General features: G+C 40.2%; 1 long non-coding RNA gene across 1 annotated transcript in view; it reads right to left on the minus strand.

The window, feature by feature from the left end:
- LOC138418367 (uncharacterized) overlaps window positions 1-12,129 on the minus strand; it is a 501,494-nt gene that overhangs the window by 81,224 nt on the left and 408,141 nt on the right. Inside the window, exon 3 of the long non-coding RNA XR_011248521.1 lies at window positions 469-654. This is a non-coding gene — a long non-coding RNA (uncharacterized lncRNA). The remainder of the gene's footprint in view (window positions 1-468; window positions 655-12,129) is intronic.

The raw sequence follows: 12,129 nt of genomic DNA on the forward strand, positions 1-12,129 counted from the left end.
TCTATCATCATGACTGGTTTTCACTAAGAGGTGCTGAATATTATCTCCAGCTCCTCTCATCTTTGTCATTCCTCATCTCAATCCGCAAAAAGAAATGAAGCGACATTGTCATTTCCACCTGGAAAATACCTCTGAGATCTAAAATCTATTAGGTACATTGATTCTCTTTTTTTTACTAATCACAAGTGACAATTCTGTTGATGAACCACAAGTCATCATTTTTTTTTCAGCATCCAATAAAAATGTTTCTCACCAGGGCCCATATGTTTGCCAACCACGTTTCCTGCCACTTTCTGGGGGAGGGTCAGCTCTGGCTAATAGCTTCCTTCTTCCCAGTGCCTCTTATTTTAGATGTCTGCTATGGCAACATCCCACCTCAAGGCACTACTTCCTGTACCATGTTTCTGCTCCTGCCTAGCAAACCACCTCAGAGCTGTGCGATTTAAAATAAGAAGTGCTGTTGCTTACTTAGTCTGCAGGCAGCTGGGCAGCTCCGTGGTCTCCGCGGGACTCTCCGGCCCGGGCGCTTTGGCGTGGGTCACATTCCTCCTTCTGGGGCTGTCTTAGCTCCAGGCTGTAGACTCCCCTCCTCCGTGCAGCCTCTTGGCCCCTAGCAGCCTCCCTCAGGATCCTTTTCAAGGGGGTGGGAGCGTGCTGAAAGAGATACAAGACGGCAACCCTCTCAAGTCCCAGGGTTAGAACTGACACAGAGACACTTCCTTTGACTTCTATTGGCCAGCATAAATCATAAGCCAGCCTAGATTCAAGAAATGGGGAAATGATTCTGTCCCTCAAGAGCAAGACGCTGGACTTGGACTCTAGGGGACAACAATAGGGGAAAATGAGGTCGGGTCAAAGCAGCGTTCCCCCTAGATTTCCTGTGCTGCCTTAATGAATTAACTGACTAATTAATTAAGCACAGGAGCACACATGCCACAAAGAGCCAGTGCTGACTCTGTATTATAAAAGAGAAAGATCCTCCATCTGAATGATCAAAATCAGCATATGTTTGTAATTGTTATTATTCATATATTAAGGAGCTTCCCAGGTGGCGCTAGTGATAAAGAATCTGCCTGCCAGTGCAAAAAAATTAGGGAAGCGGGTTCGATCCCTGGATCAGGACAATTCCCTGGAGAAGAGTCTTGCCTGGAGAATCCCATGGACAGAGGAGCCGGGCTGCCTACAATCCATGGGGTTGCACAGAATCGGACGCGACTAAAGCAGCTTAGCACGCACACACATACAGAATACACCTCATTTATAACAATCCTCTACATAAAATGTATGTAATGATTCCTATTTTCCTTTTCATACTTTCTTCCAAATGGTGTGAATGAAACATATCACGACTGGAATCTGAATGCCATCTGCACAAGCAATGTGATCAGCTTTTTCTCTTCCTCATGGTTTTGGCATCATAAAATATGCTAGGTATGCCGCTTACTCAAATTCTCTCTTGTCCTAAAACCATCAACTTGGTTTCCCATGGAAATCCTTGTACCTATACTTTCTTATAATGAAAAATGTGAGAGAAAAGGCAAAGTTCCTGATGATTTTAAAACAAGAGTTTTTGCAGACCAGCAGCCGTATTTCTTCAGGGTTTCATGTGGTTCCCTTTAATAAATCCGTGGTCCTGTTACATCATATTCACTTTTACTTCCTCAGGTACCATCGTTAACCTCTCACACACTACTTTCTGAGCTGAAATCACACCAGTGATAGGGAGATAATGCTTCTTTTTTTTTTTTTCACGAAAAAAATGGAAGATTTCCCATGAAGAACCCTATTATCACACCATTATAAGCTGGAGGCTAACTGTATTTTAAATATCTATAGACATGAGGTATACACTCTTAGCTTTTGTTTGCTTGTGTTAAAAACTACTGAGAATGTAAAGACATTAAGGATTATCATAAAATGCTCTGCTTATATTATTTTCTTGGGAAACTTTAAGAGTTCATTCTTTTAAATGGTTGACAGAAGATTAAAAACCAAAGTTGACTCCTTGTATTTGAATGTGTAAGACAAACCATCATTTCTGCAAACAAGGGTCTAGTTTATCTCCCTTACCACCTAAATCCACAAAAGTAATCATCTTTAGATAGAGACTAGACATTTTATACGTATTTAATACTTCTTTGCTTTATCTCTGCAAGCACTCTCCCTACTTCTTTCATTGGTTTTCAATGCTGGCAATATACTGGAATTACTTGGGGGCGGGGTTTAGAAGACATCACCGAACAGACACACCCCCTCAGGTATTCTGATTTGATGGTTATAAGACAAAACAATTATGTTTTAAGACAATCACTGGGTCATTCTATTGCTCAGCCCAACTTGAGAACTATTACTAGCCACTCAATGAATATTGCTTTAACTTGCATGTAATTCTTTTTTTTTTTTTTTAATTTTATTTTATTTATTTATTTCTTTTTTTTTTCTTTTTTAAATTTTAAAATCTTTAATTCTTACATGCATTCTCAAACATGAACCCCCCTCCCACCTCCCTCCCCATAACATCTTTCTGGGTCATCCCCATGCACCAGCCCCAAGCATGCTGCATCCTGCGTCAGACATAGACTGGCGATTCAATTCACATGATAGTATACATGTTAGAATGTCATTCTCCCAAATCATCCCACCCTCTCCCTCTCCCTCTGAGTCCAAAAGTCCGTTATACACATCTGTGTCTCTTTCCCTGTCTTGCATACAGGGTCGTCATTGCCATCTTCCTAAATTCCATATATATGTGTTAGTATACTCTATTGCTGTTTTTCTTTCTGGCTTACTTCACTCTGTATAATCGGCTCCAGTTTCATCCATCTCAACAGAACTGATTCAAATGAATTCTTTTTAACGGCTGAGTAATACTCCATTGTGTATATGTACCACAGCTTTCTTATCCATTCATCTGCTGATGGACATCTAGGTTGTTTCCATGTCCTGGCTATTATAAACAGTGCTGTGATGAACATTGGGGTACATGTGTCTCTTTCAATTCTGGTTTCCTCGGTGTGTATGCCCAGAAGTGGGATTGCTGGGTCATAAGGTAGTTCTATTTGCAATTTTTTAAGGAATCTCCACACTGTTCTCCATAGTGGCTGTACTAGTTTGCATTCCCACCAACAGTGTAGGAGGGTTCCCTTTTCTCCACACCCTCTCCAGCATTTATTGCTTGCAGATTTTTGGATCGCAGCCATTCTGACTGGTGTGAAGTGGTACCTCATTGTGGTTTTGATTTGCATTTCTCTAATAATGAGTGATGTTGAGCATCTTTTCATGTGTTTGTTAGCCATCCGTATGTCTTCTTTGGAGAAATGTCTATTTAGTTCTTTGGCCCATTTTTTGATTGGGTCGTTTATTTTTCTGGAGTTGAGCTGCAGAAGTTGCTTGTATATTTTTGAGATTAGTTGTTTGTCAGTTGCTTCATTTGCTATTATTTTCTCCCATTCAGAAGGCTGTCTTTTCACCTTGCTTATAGTTTCCTTTGTTGTGCAGAAGCTTTTAATTTTAATTAGATCCCATTTGTTTATTTTTGCTTTTATTTCCAGAATTCTGGGAGGTGGATCATAGAGGATCCTGCTGTGATTTATGTCTGAGAGTGTTTTGCCTATGTTCTCCTCTAGGAGTTTTATAGTTTCTGATCTTACATTTAGATCTTTAATCCATTTTGAGTTTATTTTTGTGTGCTGTGTTAGAAAGTGATCTAGTTTCATTCTTTTACAAGTGGTTGACCAGTTTTCCCAGCACCACTTGTTAAAGAGATTGTCTTTACTCCATTGTATATTCTTGCCTCCTTTGTCAAAGATAAGGTGTCCATATGTGTGTGGATTTATCTCTGGGCTTTCTATTTTGTTCCATTGATCTATATGTCTGTCTTTGTGCCAGTACCATACTGTCTTGATGACTGTGGCTTTGTAGTAGAGCCTGAAGTCAGGCAAGTTGATTCCTCCAGTTCCATTCTTCTTTCTCAAGATTGCTTTGGCTATTCGAGGTTTTTTGTATTTCCATACAAATCTTGAAATTATTTGTTCTAGTTCTGTGAAAAATGTGGCTGGTAGCTTGATAGGGATTGCATTGAATTTGTAAATTGCTTTGGGTAGTATACTCATTTTCACTATATTGATTCTTCCAATCCATGAACATGGTATATTTCTCCATCTATTAGTGTCCTCTTTGATTTCTTTCATCAGTGTTTTATAGTTTTCCATATATAGGTCTTTAGTTTCTTTAGGAAGATATATTCCTAAGTATTTTATTCTTTTCGTTGCAATGGTGAATGGAATTGTTTCCTTAATTTCTTTTTCTACTTTCTCATTATTCGTGTATAGGAATGCAAGGGATTTCTGTGTGTTGATTTTATATCCTGCAACTTTACTATATTCATTGATGAGCTCTAGTAATTTTCTGGTGGAGTCTTTAGGGTTTTCCATGTAGAGGATCATGTCATCTGCAAACAGTGAGAGTTTTACTTCTTCTTTTCCAATTTGGATTCCTTTTATTTCTTTTTCTGCTCTGATTGCTGTGGCCAAAACTTCCAGAACTATGTTGAATAGTAGCTGTGAAAGTGGACACCCTTGTCTTGTTCCTGACTTTAGGGGAAATGCTTTCAATTTTTCACCATTGAGGATAATGTTTGCTGTGGGTTTGTCATAGATAGCTTTTATTATGTTGAGGTATGTTCCTTCTATTCCTGCTTTCTGGAGAGTTTTTATCATAAATGGATGTTGAATTTTGTCAAAGGCCTTCTCTGCATCTATTGAGATAATCATATGGTTTTTATTTTTCAATTTGTTAATGTGGTGAATTACATTGATTGATTTGCGGATATTGAAGAATCCTTGCATCCCTGGGATAAAGCCCACTTGGTCATGGTGTATGATCTTTTTAATGTGTTGTTGGATTCTGATTGCTAGAATTTTGTTGAGGATTTTTGCATCTATGTTCATCAGAGATATTGGCCTGTAGTTTTCTTTTTTTGTGACATCTTTGTCAGGTTTTGGTATTAGGGTGATGGTGGCCTCATAGAATGAGTTTGGAAGTTTACCTTCCTCTGCAATTTTCTGGAAGAGTTTGAGTAGGATAGGTGTTAGCTCTTCTCGAAATTTTTGGTAGAATTCAGCTGTGAAGCCGTCTGGACCTGGGCTTTTGTTTGCTGGAAGATTTCTGATTACAGTATCAATTTCCGTGCTTGTGATGGGTCTGTTAAGATTTTCTATTTCTTCCTGGTTCAGTTTTGGAAAATTGTACTTTTCTAAGAATTTGTCCATTTCTTCCACGTTGTCCATTTTATTGGCATACAACTGCTGATAGTAGTCTCTTATGATCCTTTGTATTTCTGTGTTGTCTGTTGTGATCTCTCCATTTTCATTTCTAATTTTATTGATTTGATTTTTCTCTCTTTGCTTCTTGATGAGTCTGGCTAATGGTTTGTCAATTTTATTTATCCTTTCAAAGAACCAGCTTTTGGCTTTGTTGATTTTTGCTATGGTCTCTTTTGTTTCTTTTGCATTTATTTCTGCCCTAATTTTTAAGATTTCTTTCCTTCTACTAACTCTGGGGTTCTCCAATTCTTCTTTTTCTAGTTGCTTTAGTTGTAGAGTTAGGTTATTTATTTGACTTTTTTCTTGTTTCTTGAGGTATGCCTGTATTGCTATGAACTTTCCTCTTAGCACTGCTTTTATAGTGTCCCACAGGTTTTGGGTTGTTGTGTTTTCATTTTCATTAGTTTCTATGCATATTTTGATTTCTTTTTTGATTTCTTCTGTGATTTGTTGGTTATTCAGAAGTGTGTTGTTCAACCTCCATATGTTGGAATTTTTAATAGTTTTTCTCCTGTAATTGAGATCTAATCTTAATTCATTGTGGTCAGAAAAGATGCTTGGAATGATTTCGATTTTTTTGAATTTATCAAGTTTAGATTTATGGCCCAGGATGTGATCTATCCTGGAGAAGGTTCCATGAGCACTTGAAAAAAAGGTGAAATTCGTTGTTTTGGGGTGAAATGTCCTATAGATATCAATTAGGTCTAACTGATCTAATGTATCATTTAAAGTTTGCATTTCTTTGTTAATTTTCTGTTTAGTTGATCTGTCCATAGGTGTGAGTGGGGTATTAAAGTCTCCCACTATTATTGTGTTATTGTTGATTTCCCCTTTCATACTTGTTAGCATTTGTCTTACATATTGTGGTGCTCCTATATTGGGTGCATATATATTTATAATTGTTATGTCTTCTTCTTGGATTGTTCCTTTGATCATTATGTAGTGGCCTTCTTTGTCTCTTTTCACAGCCTTTGTTTTAAAGTCTATTTTATCGGATATGAGTATTGCCACTCCTGCTTTCTTTTGGTCTCTATTCGCGTGGTATATCTTTTTCCAGCCCTTCACTTTCAGTCTGTATGTGTCCCTTGTTTTGAGGTGGGTCTCTTGTAAGCAGCATATAGACGGGTCTTGTTTTTGTATCCATTCTGCCAGTCTTTGTCTTTTGGTTGGGGCGTTCAACCCATTTACGTTTAAGGTAATTATTGATAAGTATGATCCCGTTGCCATTTACTTTATTGTTTTGGGTTCGAGTTTATACACCCTTTTCGTGTTTCCTGTCTAGAGGATATCCTTTAGAATTTGTTGGAGAGCTGGTTTGGTGGTGCTGAATTCTCTCAGCTTTTGCTTGTCTGTAAAGCTTTTGATTTCTCCTTCGTATTTGAATGAGATCCTTGCTGGGTACAGTAATCTGGGCTGTAGGTTATTGTCTTTCATCACTTTAAGTATGTCTTGCCATTCCCTCCTGGCCTGAAGAGTTTCTATTGACAGATCAGCTGTTATCCTTATGGGAATCCCCTTGTGTGTTATTTGTTGTTTTTCCCTTGCTGCTTTTAATATTTGTTCTTTGTGTTTGATCTTTGTTAATTTGATTAATATGTGTCTTGGGGTGTTTCGCCTTGGGTTTATCCTATTTGGGACTCTCTGTGTTTCTTGGACTTGGGTGATTATTTCCTTCCCCATTTTGGGGAAGTTTTCAACTATTATCTCCTCAAGGATTTTCTCATGATCTTTCTTTCTGTCTTCTTCTTCTGGGACTCCTATAATTCGAATGTTGGAGCGTTTCATATTGTCCTGGAGGTCTCTGAGATTGTCCTCGTTTCTTTTAATTCGTTTTTCTTGTTTCCTCTCTGATTCATTTATTTCTACCATTCTATCTTCTATTTCACTAATCCTATCTTCTGCCTCCGTTATTCTACTATTTGTTGCCTCCAGAGTGTTTCTGATCTCATTTATTGTGTTATTCATTATATTTTGACTCTTTTTTATTTCTTCTAGGTCCTTGTTAAACCTTTCTTGCATCTTCTCAATCCTTGTCTCTAGGCTATTTATCTGTGTTCCCATTTTGATTTCAAGATTTTGGATCATTTTCACTATCAATATTCGGAATTCCTTCTCCGGTAGATTCCTTACTTCTTCCTCTTTTGTTTGGTTTGGTGAGCAACTCTCCTGTTCCTTTACCTGCTGAGTATTCCTCTGTCTCTTCATCTTGGTTATATTGCTGCGTTTGGGGTGGCCTTTTTATATTCTGATAATTTGTGGAGTTCTCTTTATTATGGAGCTTCCTCACTTTGGGTGGGGTTCTATCAGTGGCTTGTCAAGGTTTCCTGGTTAGGGAGGCTTGTGTTGGAGTTTTGGTGGGTGGAGCTGGGTTTCTTCTCTCTGGAGTGCAGTGGAGTGACCCGTAATGGGTTATGAGACATCAAAGGTTTTGGGATAATTTTGAGCTGCCTGTATATTGAGGCTCAGGGGAGTGTTCCTGTGTTGCTGGAGAATTTGGGTGGTATGTCTTGTTTTGGAACTTGTTGGCCCTTGGGTGGAGCTTGGTTTCGGTGTAGGTATGAAGGCATTTGATGAGCTCCTATTGCTTAATGTTCCCTGAATTCAAGAGTTCTCTAATGTTTTCAGGCTTTGGGTTTAAGCTTCCTGCTTCTGGTTTTCAGTTTTATTTTTACAGTAGCCTCTAGACTTCTCCATCTATACAGCACTGATGATAAAACATCTAGGTTAAAGATGAAAAGTTTCTCCACATTGAGGGACACTCAGAGAGGTTCACTGAGTTACAAGGAGAAGAGAAGATGGAGGGGGTAGTTAGAGGTAACTGGAATGAGATGCGGTGAGATCAAGAGAGGAGAGAGCAAGCTAGCCAGTAGTCACTTCCTTATGTGCGCTCTATAGTCTGGACCGCTCAGAGGTATTTACAGAGTTATATGGGGAAGAGGAAAGGGAGGAAGTAGACAGAGGTGACCAGGAGGATAAGAGAGAGGAATGAGTAGGAGAGAGACAAATCCTGCCAGTAACCAGTTCCTTAGGTGTTCTCTACCGTCTGGAACACACAGAGATTCACAGAGTTGGATAGAGAAGAGATGGGGGAGAAAAGAGACAGAGGCCACCTGGTGGAGAAAAAGGAGAGGCCAGAGGAGGAGAGAGTGGTCAAGCCAGTAATCTCGCTCTCAGGTAAACTTGGGTAGTGAAGTTTGGGTTTTTAAATGTACAAAATTGACAACAAAAACCTAAGAGCAAAGATTAAAAATCTGGAGTAGAGGTTGGATTTTCAAAGATACAATATTAAAGAAAAGCAGAAGGAAAAAGGAAGAAAGAGAGAGAAAAAAAAGAATTATTAAAAAACAAACAAACAAACAAAAAAAAACAAAACAAAACACCAACAACCATCCAAAGAGTATATATGGTGTTTGCCTTAAAAAAAAAAAAAAAAAGGAGTCTTTTTTTTTTTAAATAGTAATACTAGGTTATAGAAATAAAAATTAGAGGAGAAATAGAAGACTTAACAATTAAAAAAAAGCTCGGAAAAAAATGAAAAAAAAAAAAGCAAAAAGCAAAAAAAAAAAAAAAAAAAAAAAAAATAATGATTTTAAAAATATTAAAAAATTAAAAATATATCTGGCTCTTCTCTGATGTTATGGGCCGTGTGGGCTCACTTCCAAGGTGGTTCCCTCTGTTTAACTTCTTCTGTTTGCTGGTTTTTAGTCTCACTAGTTCAGTCGCGCTGTGGGGAGGGGGGATGCTGCAAACAAATAGCACTGTCGTGTGCACACAGTATCTCTGCTCCGCTTGACCTGTCCTTTCTCGAGGCACACAAACCGCTCCGGCTCTACGATGCTCAGCCGGGAACCGTCTGGGGCCGGCCCTAGGCTGCGTGCACTTCCCCGGTCCAAGCCGCTCAAGTTCGGCCCTCAGGCAGCCCTCAGAGGCACAAATGCGGCTGGGACTGTGCTTTGTGCCCTTCCCAGGTCCGAGTAGCTCAGGAGTTTGGCGAGCGCGATCGCCGCGGCTTGTCACCTTTTCCGCCGCTGCCGCTCAGCTCTCTGGGTGGACCGCTGGTGCACCCCGTGAGGCAGACTGTGACTGTCCAGCACCCCCAGAAGTCTTAGCAAAGGAGCCTGCTTGCAGTTAGGTAAGTAATGTCTCTCCGGGTCTGCAATTGCCCCTTTCCAGTCCTTACGGCTCTGGCTGCCTGTCCCCGGAGGGGAATGGTCTGCAGCCGGCTTTTTCCGCTCCGTCCTTTGTTCTGCGCTCGGTCCTGGCGGTGTCTTATGTTCGAGCTTTTCGCGTGGTAGCTATCCCACAGTCTGGTTTGCTAGCCCAGGTTAGATCGTTCTGGTTGCGCGTGGGGCGTTCCTGCCCGATTCTTACAGAGCTCTGCAGCCCGCGCCTCCCGCGCGTCCCTGCCCTGCCCCCACTTCCCAATAGCGGATGCAGGCGTCTGTGCTGCTTTTCCGCTGGGGGAGTTACTGGTGGGCTTGTAATCTGTTGGTTTTAATTATTTATCTATTTTTCCTTCCTGTTATGTTGCCCTCTGTGTTTCCAAGGCTCGCCACAGACTCGGCAGGGAGAGTGTTCCCTGGTGTTTGGAAACCTCTCTTCTTCAAATTCCCTTCCCGGGACGGGCTTCCCTTCCCGGGACGGAGCTCCCTCCCCACCTCCTTTGTTTCCTTTTTCGTCTTTTATATTTTTTCCTACCTGTTTTTGAAGACAATGGTCTGCTTTTCTGGTTGCCTGATGTCCTCTGCCAGCCTACAGAAGTTGTTTTGTGGAGTTTGCTCAGCGTTGAAATGTTCTTTTGAGGAATTTGTGAGGGAGAACGTGATCTTCCCGTCCTATTCCTCCGCCATCTTTCCCTCCCCTCTGCATGTAATTCTTTTAAAACATAAGTTTTGTCTCAGAATTTACTGACACATTTTGAATCAACATGCCATTGGTTTGTTCTCATGTGTGTGCAGATCGTCTTTCTTGATAATGGGTCATTGTTAGGTTATATGAGCTGAGTGGCCACACGACCAAGATGTCAAGGCAGGGTACGACGGCATGTGCGTGGCCTACACATTGCTCAACTAATCACATTTTGAGAACATAATTAGCAGCCTTGGGAAAAATAAACAGAGATAGCTGTAGGTTCTGAGGCTGCATCTTCAGGCCGTAATCTCTCTGGTATGGGAAATCTAAATAAATGTAAACTCCTTTGGGATTAGCCAAATGGGATAGTGGCATGCATTATTATTCAGCACCTTTGATGAGTTATGATATTAATTAAATGTTACAAGTAAAGGGCATTCTATGCAAATGAGGATAACTTTCTAATGAGATTTCTTTAATCTGATCACCTAGGTCATAAATAGGAAGTGAATTTTTTGGGTTTCCATTTGGCCAACAAAACTACATTTCTTTTCATAAAGTAGAACAACCCCTGTCCACATATTGCTGAAATATGCATGCATACCAATGCATGATAGTCAATTCAATAAATTTATACTGAGCTCCTATATTGCTGGACACTGTGAGCTCATATATTGTGTGAACCAAAAAGCTTGTAATACTATTTTTGATACCATTGATTATAAGGTGACTATTTCTTACATGTGACCCTAAGAGAAAAAGTTGCTGATTAAAGCAGCTGCCATGCTAAAAAATGTCTCAGAATTCGTTAAGAAATCAACGGTAAAATGTCTTGAGCACTTACTATGCACTAGACACTGTGCCAAACCCTGAGCCTCACAGCAACCACGTGAGGCGCCATTATAACTCCTAGCCTACAGATGGGAGAGAGCAGCTTCAAAGGGATTAAATCACTTCCCACGGCCACACAATAAGCTACTAAGATTAAGGGTCCCTCTTTTAACAGCACAGCACTCTACTATTTAAAGTCTATTAGAGAAAGAACAAACTTTACTTTCCAAGTAACATACTATGCACGTATGCAGAGTTGCTTCAGTCATGCCCGACTCTCTGCGACCCTGTGGACCAATGACCCCTAGGGTCTTCTGTCCTTGGGATTCCCCAGGCAAGAATACTGGAGTGGGTTGCCATGCCTTCCTCCAGGGGATCTTCCTGACCCAGAGATCGAACCCGTGTCTCTTATATTTCCTGCACTAGCAAGTAGGTTCTCTACAACTAGTGACACCTGTTACATAGGGTGTCTTGGTACATCACAAAAAATATTCCAGCAATCTCTTGACTTCTTAGATAGCATCCAGCAGACAGATGTGATTTTTTAAAATACTTTAAACAACAGGTGTTTCCTGAACACAGTGCTAAACATGAAAAGTGTTTGCTAATTCACATGGGTAACTGTATTGTATAAAGAGTCTGAGAATTTTAGAGTTAGAAGAAGATTATAAATCATTTAGCCCAGCTTTCAGAATGAGGAACTTGTAATCCTAGGAGGTCTAAGTACCTGCTGAAGGTCAAAGTAGCAAGTCATGGCAGAGACAGTAAGTACAATGCTAATATTTCGGATCCTGCTTTCAGCCATGCCATTATATACAGTGCACGTTATAAATTCTGTAGACATGGTGACCCAGTGAAAGGTATTTAGATCCCCAATGTCTCAAATGATAAAGAATCTGCCTGCAATGCAAGAGACTCAGGAGACACAGGTTCGATCCTTGGGTCAGGAAGATCCCCTAGAAGGGAAAATGGAAATCCATTCTAGTATTCTTGCCTGGAAAATTGCATAGAGAGAGCAGCCCGGTGTGTTACAGTTCATGGGGTCACAAGAGTTGGACAAAACTGAGCACGCATGCATCTCCAGGCAAGTTAGAGACACAATTGGAATTTGTCTAATTATTAT

The sequence above is a fragment of the Ovis canadensis genome, chromosome 14 (assembly GCF_042477335.2).
Source record: "Ovis canadensis isolate MfBH-ARS-UI-01 breed Bighorn chromosome 14, ARS-UI_OviCan_v2, whole genome shotgun sequence".
Classification (NCBI taxonomy): Eukaryota; Metazoa; Chordata; class Mammalia; order Artiodactyla; family Bovidae; genus Ovis; species Ovis canadensis.